At 37.2% G+C, this 13,013-nt stretch overlaps 1 protein-coding gene across 2 annotated transcripts in view; it reads right to left on the bottom strand.

Annotated features, from left to right (window-relative positions):
- The window catches only part of CSMD1 (CUB and Sushi multiple domains 1), a 1,831,060-nt gene that overhangs the window by 1,466,495 nt on the left and 351,552 nt on the right, over positions 1–13,013 (bottom strand). The window lies entirely within an intron of this gene.

The following is a 13,013-nucleotide window of genomic DNA, read 5'->3' as shown; positions in this document are numbered from 1 at the left end:
CCTGAGTCAATACTGCATTTTCTTTTTTTAACTCTTTGTAATTATTGTTGTTATTTCCTCTTTTAATGCCAACTTCTGTTGTTTCAAGACTGGACCCAACTGCAGTTCTTTCAAGAAAAGATCATTTTGAAGGAAATAATAAGCAATTCTGAGATTAAAACATCTTTATCTCCAGCGTTTGGAAGACATCGCAAGCAGTTCCCTGTCTTCAGTGGACACATGCAATTAATAAAGAGGCTCTATTAATTGATTGAATGACATGGTAAAGTACGTGATTTCTAATAATAGTGGTGATATAGAATTCCAATGGCCTGTGCATCCTAATCTGAAAAATACACGTAAATGTGTCTTAATAAATTCTTAACATACCCCTTTCAGAAAGGAAAGATGGCCCTCCCATTTCACAGACGTAAAGCAGTTTGAGGTGTACTGACTTGACTAATCTTGTAAACTCATACGCCAAATCCTGGTTCACCTATAGTCCTCATATAACCCATTGTTTTCCAATTGAATTCATCTAAATTATATGCTTTCCAAAAAAATATACTTGAGCATTTTCTTAGTTTATACCTTTCAATTCTATTTGAAGTGGAACTTTTCTGAAAATCATGCAACAAATAGAAGTAAAATGTATAAAAGATACAAAGTAGAATTTGGCACAAAATTATATGCTTTTAGTATCCAGCATACTAGATCACGGTCAGAACACAGATTTTGATAAAGAATAGTATCATTAACTTCTGGGGACCATCATGGTATAGCACATAAAATACCGTATTTTAGCTTCTCTTCTATTTCAGTTGAAAAACCAGTGGATGTCTTGTATAGGGCAGTCACTGTGCTCTGTACTGGACCTATGAAGATGGTTTGACTTTACATAAGCTTATGGTCTAGTGAGAGACACAAATGAATCATATGAGAACATAGTAGAGAACCATAGAAAACAGAGTAGCTAAATTACGGGTGCTCTCATGACAAACATCACTGTTATTGCTCATCACATTAGAGATACAATTAATTTATTTTTACAAAATTATATAACATATATGTATGTAAAATTACACTAGAGGTTCTTTATAAAACTTCTCTGTCTGCACAAAAACCTCTCTTTAATGAGACACAAAAGATACAGAAAAGAAGCAATGTAGGAAAAATGTTTCTCCCAGTTCCCCCTATCACTTTACCAATCCAACCACAATCACAATGCACGTTAGATAAGTAAAGCTTCTGTAAAACAGGATGATCCTGGTTGTAGGATTACTATTTAGATGTCTGGGAGCTCTCCTGTCTAATCTGTGCTACATCCACCCTGTGCAAACACGTTGATGAGTTGTATTTTCTATTTCAATTATAATCACTATCCTGAGCCCCTAGCAATATAAATAGCTGAAAACACTGTTGGAGTTGAGGAGCTAGTGTTTCGTCTTCTGCCATAACATGTGTAGGTAATCCCGTGATGTGAGATAACAGAAATCACCATCTCAGCAGGTAAATGAATGTTGAGTTGTTTTGTGGTCATGACTCACTTTAAATATATTTCTCTCCACACTAAATCATGTCAATAAAAATTAACACTACTAAGAATCCAGCTGCCTAATTTTGTCTGAAAGATTTACACATATTGACAGCAAACACGAAGGTGGTTGGGGGGATTCATACATAGCTTGTGTTGGCTGAAGCAACATAGAACTCTATCCATAATATTTATTATATTTAATCACAAAAATAAGGTGTTTTAAATAGGAAGGTTTTCGCTTGACTAAAGTTATTAAAACAAGGAATAGCAATTATTATTTCTTATAGGAGAAGGAAACAACTCTTTTTCTTAACTCCTTGAATATCTTCAAGTAATAATTTCAGGTGTATATAAACTAAATTTTAAATCACTTATGTTAATCTTTCAAACAGGTTATAAATCTGCTAAAAAATTCATAATGCTTTTTAATTTTATTATGCCCTTCATTTATAGCTAAAGCATCCATGTAAGATGACCTAACTATATGCAAACTCTAATGTTGGGGTTAAGTTAAGAGAATAAGAATATGCCTTTAGACTAAGGTCTAAAATATGTCAACATACCCTATCTGCAGGGAGACCGAAAATTTAGAATAGTAACAAAACTCAAGATGATTCAGATAGAACAACAGAATGAGGTTAAGGAATTCTACCGCGTGCCCTGTGATGAGGAGACAAGCCTCACACTGCAGTGGATCACATGGTCCCATTGCTGTGCGCTCATCAGAAACGAAGGCTTAAACCAAGAATGGCCTAATGCTCCTGGAGGGAAAAAATCCAATACCCATAGGTTGGAAGAGACTTTACATCATTAACAGAAGAAAGAGTGGAAGCTCAAATTCGAGTGGAACTTCTGAGTTCTATAGACCATCAATCTTTTTATATTAAATAGGTGTATTATGTCATAAACATACGAAATTAGAAAAAAAATCTCATTGCAAATTTAGGTCAATGAATTTAAGCGTATTCCTCTTAATCACACTTTTGTACACGTATAAGATTACTTGAGGGGATGATACTCAAAATACTTAGCCACCAGCATGGCCCATGCAATGACCAGTCAGAGAAGAAATTGACCATGTTCTCCACATTTACACAGATGCTGAAAATGGGCCATGAGTACTTGGTAGACAGCAATAATTAACAACAATGTTTGTTAACGACAACAATAAGTACCAACTTATTGAGTGGCTACTGAGAACTAAGTGCTTTTCATATAGTATTTATCATAACAACCCCCTAGGTATGTAAATTTTCTCCATTTTAGAGAGAACTGAAGTAACATTCACAGAAATTTGCATAAACTTCGCAAGGTTACACAGTTAATAAGTGGTAGATTCAGGACTCAAACTCAGATGTTTCTAGATCCAAAAGCCATATGGTCTCCTGGGCAGCCCCTATCTTTCCTAGGAGCAGGTGTCTAAATGTGATAACTGGAATGAAGGTTTGGGTGTTGGCCTATGTAGCAAAGATCATCAGATGTCCACCGATGGTATATTTCCCCCTTTTATATCATTCCTGGGAAGTAGCAGCCTCAGTAAGGACTACTTCTTGCTTAGTTGGGGCCAGTGACTAAGTTAGGGCCAGCAGAATGTGGCTGCTTCCATTTCCAGCTGATAAAAACCTTCCACATGATGCTCCACCCTCTTTCTTCCCTCCTGCAGGTTGATTTTTACCTCCAGGATTAGCTGGGAAGCTCTGTGTAGAACATATAATAATGGGTATAGATTTAATTATAGCTGTAGATTTGCCACAAAATGTGAAGTCTAAATATATAGCTATCGATATTAACATGAAAGCAGAGCTATCAATGAATCTGTTGCTTGTTTCAGAAGTTCAGTTAATCATCAATGCCTTTTCCCAAATTCTGTTAACAAATATAATATGCCAATAAATATCTTCTTTAGCATACGTATGATACTAAACAGGTGGATTATAACTATTTCCTAATGTACTTCCCATCCTAAAGAAACCAATTCTATGGTTCCAATTCAGCATCAAATTGTGTTTGTCAAATGAAATACTGAACATTAGCATAAACTAAATGAGAATTTGACAAAACTATTTCACAAAAATAGGGAACTGGCACTCATTTCTACACATAGAAAGATAAAAGGTGTAGACTTTTCTCCTCTTTATGGAAACTCATGCATAAAAACAAGTTGTTAGTAGCCTCAAACTTTGGAAGAAAGATCTCTCAATATTGACCAGTTTATATGTCTGAAAGAAGATAGTCTATCTCCCTTTTAAGCAAAAGTTTCCTTCTCACCACACGTATATTGATTTTTGAGTAGATTCTCTCACTAAAAAAATAATAATGCAATGTGCAAATGGGTTCCAAGAAAAGTTCCCTCTTAATTATGTAAAAAGCGTGAGAACTATACAGGGAGATGAGCAATATCAAGAGGAAATTTGGGGGGTGCTTTTGGGGAGTTCCACCAATTTTTAAAATTCAAACAGTGTCTGTGCCCTGTCTCTTCTAGAAGAATGCATTGTTCCACTTGTTTAATATATTGCTTGGGTGCAAAAGACGGCTGCAGCTTGCATCGTTGCCCCAATTTTATACTCTGAAGTTAAAGGAACTCACAGTCTGGGGTCTAGACTAATACGGCCATCCACCCTTGAGTCTTGGAAGCACCTGCTACCATTGACATTTTTGTAATTTTCATTTGTATAGTTCTTCAATTTCTGATGCACTTTCACTTGTATTATTTGGTCCTGAATCTAGTGAATTGGTAGGGCAGGACAGGTGTGACATTACAGAAGAGGAAAAGTAGGTGAAGGGATATTAAATGACAGTTTTCAGCCGTACAGCTGATAAGATGGAGTATTAATTGCTGAATTCAGGTTCAATAGTATTCTACTAACACGCGACATTTGTGGATTACTAAACGTGGGAAATTTCGCAATTATTTTTCCACACTTTTTCCTGTAAGAGGATTATAATCTCCCTTCATTACTTGAGGGCTCCCAGTGCCTGCAGTCGGTGGAGAAAACACATTTGTACCATTAACTTTGCCCCATGGAAAGTGAGTGACCTCGATTAATCCATGTCTGAACAGAAACTATGAGAGATGTTTGTGAGTTTCTGTCCACCTGTCATCTCTTTTTCTTTGCCCTGAGAATGCCATGTCCTTGGTGAAAATGGCACATACAAGGTCAGGACAGTCTTTCACCCAGGGTTCTGGATGAGCAGCTATGTGAAGTAAAACACAGCCTGGGACAGTGCCACCACCTACACATTATGTGAGCAAGAAAGAATCCGTTGTGAAAGACTATACCTCAGGTGGAAGGGCAGAACCTGCTCAGAGTGAGCAACTGCACTGAAAGTTTTTATCTTTACCTTCAAAATGACATTTGCTGGAGGCATTCCCAAAGAAGCATGAACACAGAAACAGATAAAGAATGTATCAGCAAAGTTACCAATTGCATTCATTGAGATAAGAGCCTCAGGAAAAATCGTTATGTTCTCCCAGTTCCCTAAGGTGAACTGGCTTAATGTGGAAATTATTTTCCTTATTGCATGCCTTGAGGCAGTGCATTTCCATCCTATGTCACTGAAAATTGATGTTGTTGGAGTTGTTTCATGGGAGAAAAATTCTTATTATGGAAGAAGAAAGGGGTGCTGTACAGGTGAGGCACTTATGATATCTTGTACCAGACCAAATAATAGGTGTAGAAGTAGAAATGTCTACTGCCAGCAGAAATTGACTATTAATCTGTAGGTCTCAGGTATCAGACATAGGACCATGTTGCTGATATGTTTATTAGGCACAAGTTGAGGCCCTAATAAATATAGCCAGATATCTCTAGAATATGATGAAGCACTTAGGCATGCATGTAATAAAACTGTAAATACTATGGAACGTATTTGTTACTACAATTGTTGAGACAGGATGGAAAAAAACTTCACATGGAAAGGAACTTGTATGAAATTCAGAGAAATTGGAAGTTCTACTTTCGTTTCATGCTAGAAGAAGTGGCGAATACTTCTTGACTTGAAATGTTTTAATTTCTTGATATCTTCATTGTTGTTGTAACCCACAAAGAAGCCACCAGCATTCAGAGAGAGTCACTGCCAAAAAACCTATAATAAGCATTTTCACATGATGCCTACAGTCACCATTTTGATACAAACGCGAGGCAACTTTATCCTGTATTAATGAAGAATAACAAGAAGCATCATCTTTTAATCTTACTATTATGAGAACTATAAAGATTGGTGGAAGAGAACGCAATGCTATGATATTCAAATTATTTGATGACTTACTAAATATGATATTCAAATTATTTGATGACTTACTACATTTTTTTATTAATTAAATATTATTGATTCTCCAGTTGAAATTCTAGAGAATCAATTAAAAGGATGATTCTAATTCTGGGTAATGAAGGAATAAGGATTTACATATGCTGAGATGGGTGTGTGCTCAGATTTTTTATGGAGACATTGTTGCATTTGTAAATTAAATCAAATACCAATCCTAATTGTATCTATGAATTTAAGCAATTATCAATTCTAATTGCTTAAAAATATTGACTTCTTAAACCCTAGACCAAAAGAGGAAAATTCTCTTCTCTTGAACCATGTCCACCATGAATTTTTCATATTCCTTTTATTTTTGCTTTTACATTTCACTCACTTTTTTGGATTCAATTATATTTTTATTTTATAAATTCTAATTTGCAGTCTGTTTTTTTAAACTCATATCAAAACCTCATCAAGGTGAATTATTTAAAATGTACATGAGTTAACAAGTTTATTCCCTAGAAATATTGGTAAATAATAAAGGCAAGTATTAATTCATATTCATAAGGAACTCAGTGGATAAAAGAAAAGAAAAAAAGAGCTGTTAAGTGATCACACAATACCTTTTAGTTGGCTTTGCAAAATATTTAGTGCAAAATGCAAAAATAAAATGAAAACCATCTCAGTCAAAATTACCTCAAAATGATGTAGGTTGTCTGTCATATCAAATATTGTGATTTTCTTCAGTTTCTAAATGTTGGGTAGCATGCTAATTAGGAAGATTCTCCTTCAGGAAGAAGATTATGGATGATTTTGGTTACTAGTGATGTTGAAATAAAACACAATAATTTCCAATCTTTGAGAGAACAACATACATTTTAAATATCTTGTAGAAGAGTGATTTTTAATTTACAAGTACTACTTTTGCGAATTTTGGATGTGATTGAATTTCCTAAATGAATACTAAATAATGTAGACCTATATACGTGTTTCTAAATAATTTACCAAGTTAGCATATTTTATAATCTATTGAATATGTAAATTATTTAATAGAAACTGAAAGGATACATATCAATTTATTTACAGTTATTAACTTTGGGTCATAGATACATAAATGATTTTTATTCTTTTAAATTTATATTCCACATACAGTTTTACAGTAGTAAGTCAATTCCGAAATTCCTATATAATCAGAAAAGTAGACATGGGTGCCCTGTCCTTTAGGCTTTATTTGACTAATATCTTTCTCATAAACGTACCTAAAAGGAAGTCCAATGGATGCAAGATATTGATGTTTATATGAAAAAAGAGGAATATGCATTAAATATTCTGTTATAAATATATATACATAGGATATTATTTAGGAAGTCTAAAGAGTAATACCTCCAGGAAGGAAGAAAAAGGAACAAGTTCATGTGTTCCTGCTGCTATGTGTGTGCAAGTACATTTCTTCTTATGGTTATTATAGCTTCTGCGTTGATTATAATCATAATGGCTGTAAATAAATGAAGGCCTTTAAATCTTCAATTTGTTAACAGAAAATCCAGCTTAAGTCTATAATAAGTATTTTCTAGATGATGCTCTCTTTGTCTACAAGGGAGACTAAAGTAATGTGTCTCAGAATGAAAAGTAATCCAAAACAATCAATCTGTCCATCATCCTTCCAAATCATGACTCAGACATGGCATTGACAGTGATACTTAGGTTTAACGAGAATATTTAGGCACAAAACATTATTTGCAGTTAACTTGATAGGATTCTAATATAAACAGCTTTTTGCCCAATATTTAGTTATATCTCCTTTTTTCCAGCCAAGGATCCATTAAGAATGGAATATTCTTGATAGCAAAAGGTAATTATTCAAGATTCACTGTGGCCTCTGATGGTGTCTGGGGCTCATGATCATGCCTGAACTCATCAGACTCTTTGGCAGGGATGCGATTTGTCCTTGAGGATCTGTGCCAGAAACGAGTAAGACGCCCCTGTGGTGCTGTCCAGAATACTTAAGCAACAACCCTCATCATGTTTGTGGCTGGCCACCAAAAGTCCTACCTAACTCCTGCCAACCTACTGCGGACCTTAATAATTACTTGTACATATACATATGTATATATATATTTTTAGATGAGTAAAATGAGTATCATATCATTAGGATTACAACTCACAAAAAACCTGAAAACACTTTCAAATACACTCTGAATTTAGACATTTATCATGGGCTTGTTAACTTTACAAATAGGGCACTGATCCCAGATAGCAATAGTCATGTTAGCCCAACAGAGCTTACCTTCAAAAAAGGAAAAAAAAAAAAGAAAGATATTTTCATAGGGTCAGTTCTCTTTAACCACTGAGCCCAAACGGAATTCTCTGTGCCCAATGCTGGACTCTTGTGGTAAGCTCTCTTAGACGTCCTTACAAATACGAGAAAACTGGATCAAGGTGAATGTGAGAAGCTATGACATCTGCTCTCAGCCGTGAGCGTCAGCAGTGACAATCTGTTCCGTATGGCAACCCATGTTTTGCATGACTAAGTCAGTCCCATCGCAAAGAAAAATCTGTGACCAAGAGGAAATAGTCAACAGTAGGTCAGCTCTTTATTCAGAGAACGGAAGGACATGTATGGATGGCTTTGTCATCCCTATGTTTGTGCTCAAACTGAACACTCATCCTTGAAAGCCAAGTAGAGGTTGAGTCCTGTAAACCTCACTATGTAGATCAGGATTGGAGGACCACTGGATACAAAATGAGCCTGTAATGACCCCCGGAGTGATCCTGATTGTGATCATTCCTCTTAACGTTATACCCTACTATGAATTTATCTAATTTACTAGGAAGTCTGAGTAGTTAAACTTGGACTGCACAACAAGCAACAGAAAAATCTCAATCACAAACAGGGTAACTGTCCTTTCACTAAAGGGGTTGGGAATAAAAATGACAAATAGTCAAAAAACTCAAGCCATGACATTTTCTACCACCATATTCTGCTTTAAAATTTTTTCCTATAAATTTTTAATACATATTTTTACTCTGTCATCTCCGGAATGCATAAAAATAACGGTTCCCTTATCTCAGTGGTCTGTGACTTCCAAATCTAGGAATCAAGTAATGCTGCTGTTTAAAGCCCACCACGTCTCTCAACAAGGGCAGGTGAAATTTGATGGTGGTGAAGCTTTCATGTTTTAATTGCTGTGCCAAAGCACAACCAAACGAGGCTGGAGCAGTGACATTTGGAATATTCCCAGGATCAAAGCTGAGAGAAGGAAACAGGAATTTGACTGGAGCACGTCCGAGACAGACAATTGCAAAGCCAATGGACAGACCAGGGCCTTGTGAAATATGGAGTCCAGACACCGAGCGGACAGGGATGGCAGGGGTTGTTTCTATTTTGGAAGCACGAGAAGGAAGCGCGTGTGTGAGGCCCTATCTCACATTCACGACGGAGCTTGCTGAAATGACTTGCAGTAATAATTCACACTAGCACTGAGCTTCTAAACTGCGGGACATAGAACTATCATTTGGCACTCTACTAAACAGCATGCTTTGCATGTTGAAAAGCTAGAAGGAGAAGATACGCTTCATTTAGAAATAAAAGTGAACCTCAGACAGGGACTATGTCTGAGAAACATGGTCTGTTTCAAAATTACTTCTTCATGAACTGGGAAGGAAACAGGGAAATAATGGGGACAGAAAAAAGATGGACTTTGTTCTGTGCCAGAGGTGAATCTCCTAGCTTGTTCCTGGCTCCCTGGGCTCACAGTGGTGATGGTTGCTGTTGTCTCTGCTGTGATTACAACGTCAACGGATGCCAAGCCCTTTGCAGCTCTCAGTTCTGCATGTGGCTGGATACATGGCCAGAGGAAGGTGGCCAATGGCAGCCGGGCTGTCAGCTGTTGAAAAACAGCACAGTCTTCCCAAGGACCAGGTAATATTGGAGAGCCACTTGAAATTAGCAAAACAGACACAAACACGAGCTGCAGATTGCCATAAACCCCAATGTGCTTCATTCGCTTGGATGACTTTTGTATGTGATCTATTATGGATCCATCCTCCTGTTTTACATACTGGGGTTCTAGTAAAATTGGAAATGGTCATAAAGGAAACAAGATCATCTCCAAAAAATAGAAAAGTACTTTCATAAACCAGAAATAATGTGATGCTTCAATTAAAAACAAACTCAGAAAAATCTCTCAAATCCTGCGCTTTCTCTCCATTATGTTAGTATTTCTTCATTTCACTGTAGTTAAGCAGATCTTCTTACACATAAAATACATAAAGTTTTGAAATTTGCTAAGACGCAAGTTAAATTTTTGTGATGTAGCTCCATATTTAAAGCAACTCAATGGTAATGTCTGAAAATAGAATATTTATTCTTCAACTTCATTTTCATTCATTTATCCATTTATTCATTCATTTGACCAATATTGATGGAGTGCTTATTGGATTTTAGGCACTTTTTTAAGCCCTCAGAACGGAGTGAATAAAAAAGGCAGGATTTTTGCATTGAAGAAGCTCACATTCTAGGGATGAGGGCAGGTAGATAATGAGCAAATTAATAAATATAATTCTGTTGGTGATAAGTACAACATATGACAGAAGGTATATAATGGAAAAATATATTTGAGAAAATATCAGAGTCTCAGGACTTAGGGAGTGCAGAGTTGGAGGCTGATTCTGTTTCACAAGGTGGTTGGGGGAGGCACTGCGAAACAGGTGCCCAGAGTCTGATGAAGGTGGGGAGTGATGGCTGCCCTCGCCCGAGAATGAGGTTCCAGGTGAAGGCTCTGAGGAGAGAGTGCACTGGAGTATTCAAAAGGAACAGCAAGGGGGCTGATGTAGCTGGAACGAAGACAGGAGGAAGATGAGGGCAAGAGAGGAGAACAGGAACTGGAAGGCTTTGCAGCCAAGGTGAGAAGTCTACTTTTAACTCCAAAGGAGATAGAAAGCCATGGAAGTGTTTTGAGCAGAGGAGGTCCACGATCTGGTTTCAATGGTCAAAGGACCCCACTGGCTGCAGCTGTGAGCTACCAGAGTAGAAAGGCAGAAGCAGGCACGTGGCTAGGAGGTTACTGATGCACTGCGGTGGCTTCAATGTGCCGTAGTGGTAGAGGTCACGAGAAGAGGGAGTTTTCTCTATTTTGAAGATTGTCTTAGTCTGTTCAGGCTGCTAAGACAAAATACCACAGACTGGGTGGCTTATAACAACAGAATTTCTCACAGTTCTGGAGTCTGGAAGTCTGAGATCAGGTGGGCAGCATGGGCAGGTGGGGGCTGCTTTACAGATTGCCATCTTCCTGCCCTGTCGTCATATGGTGGATGGGGCAAGGGAGCTCTCTGGGGTATCTTTTATTTTTTTATTTTTTATTTTTATTTTTTTTTAAAGATTTTATTTTTTCCTTTTTCTCCCCAAAGCCCCCCGGTACATAGTTGTGTATTCTTCGTTGTGGGTTCTTCTAGTTGTGGCATGTGGGACGCTGCCTCAGCGTGGTGTGATGAGCAGTGCCATGTCCGCGCCCAGGATTCGATCTAACGAAACACTGGGCCGCCTGCAGCGGAGCGCGCGAACTTAACCACTCGGCCACGGGGCCAGCCCCAACTGGGGTATCTTTTATATGGGCGCTAATCCCATGAGCGCTCCACCCTCATGACCTCAACACCTCCCAAACGGCCCACTTCCTAATGCCATCATCTTTGCAGGTTAGGATTTCAACATATGAGTTTGAGGGGGACACAAACATTCAGACGATAGCAAAAGTAGAGCTGATGTGATTGGCTTGTGGATTGAACACGGATACAAGAGAGAAAAAGTCAAGAGAATGATTTATTATTCAGGGTGTTCAAGTGTTGAACTTCCATTATACGCAGTAGCACTGTAATTAAACACTACTCTTCTTCATCATCAAGGTAAGGAAACCCAGTATGAATTTATATTATTAATAGTTAATTATCCCTAGCAGTCTCCACAATAAGTTTTAAATTATCATTTATAAAACAGAGTGCTTTCTTTTAGAATGGTGGAAATTATCCTTGGGGCATTTATAAAGTTAAGTATGCCACAGTGTGTTTTCCCTCGAGTTAACATATTTCCTTACCAAGGCTGCTTTCAGCAGCTTGGGAGATATCTGTTTAATGTGTGATGCACTTCTCACACTGCAGTGATACATGCGCTGAGGAGGACGTTATTTGCTACAGGATTGGGAACCAGATCATGTTCATTTGTTTACCATTTTAAAATGCAGCCAAAGTTAAATACTCTGAATCTTATTTGATTGAACTCTCGAAAATACTGTCATACCTTTCCTTGTTGAGGTGTTAAAAGCAATGTGGCATACTTGAGTGACAAAGATCATGAAATCAGAGGAGTTGGGGTCAAATTTGAGATCCCCACTTCAAGTTTCTGTGCTTCCGTTTCTCCATTCTTTTTTTTTTTATGGATTTTTTTTTTATTAATGATAGGTTACAATTTTGTGAAATTTCAGCTGTACATTAATGTTTGTCATTCGTGTTGTAGGTGCACTACTTCACCCTTTGTGCCCACCCCCCACCCCACCTTTCCCCTGGTAGCCACTAATCTGTTCTCTTTGCCCACATTTTTAAATTCCTCATATGAGTGGAGTCATAGAGATTATCCTTCTCTCGCTGGCTTATTTCACTTAACATAATTCCCTCAAGGTCCATCCATGTTATTGCAAATGGAATGATTTTGTTCTGTTTTACAGCTGAGTAGTATTCCATTGTATATATATACACCACATCTTCTTTATCCATTCATCTGTTGATGGGCACTTAGGTTGCTTCCATGTCTTGGCTATTGTAAATAATGCCGCAATGAACATTGGGGTGCATAGGACTTTTGGAATTGCTGACTTCAAGCTCTTTGTGTGAGTTCTTTATATATTATGGATATTAAGCCTTTGTCAGATGTATGACTTGCAAATATTTTTTCCCAGTTAGTCCGTTTCTCCATTCTTAAAATGAGATGCTGACTCTCGTCATCCCAAAGGTCTTTCTTACCTCTGATAGTTTATTAGATTACTTGATTAATATGTTAATAATTTAGTAAATAGATATTAAACCACTCGGTGTTTTGTATCGCTATGTATGCAAAAGTGAGAATAATCAGCTACTGACATGGAGTGTGGCCTTATTATCAAAACTACGTATGTTTAAAATTCTATTCTCCATAGGCCAGTAACTTCCAAAGATTTTATGTAGCTTATAAGAAAAGTTGTCAATGTTAGAACAATTAGAA

The sequence above is a fragment of the Equus przewalskii genome, chromosome 28, assembly GCF_037783145.1.
Source record: "Equus przewalskii isolate Varuska chromosome 28, EquPr2, whole genome shotgun sequence".
Lineage (NCBI taxonomy): Eukaryota > Metazoa > Chordata > Mammalia > Perissodactyla > Equidae > Equus > Equus przewalskii.
Note: the sequence above shows the minus strand (reverse complement) of the source record. Positions and strands in the feature narration are given on the sequence as shown.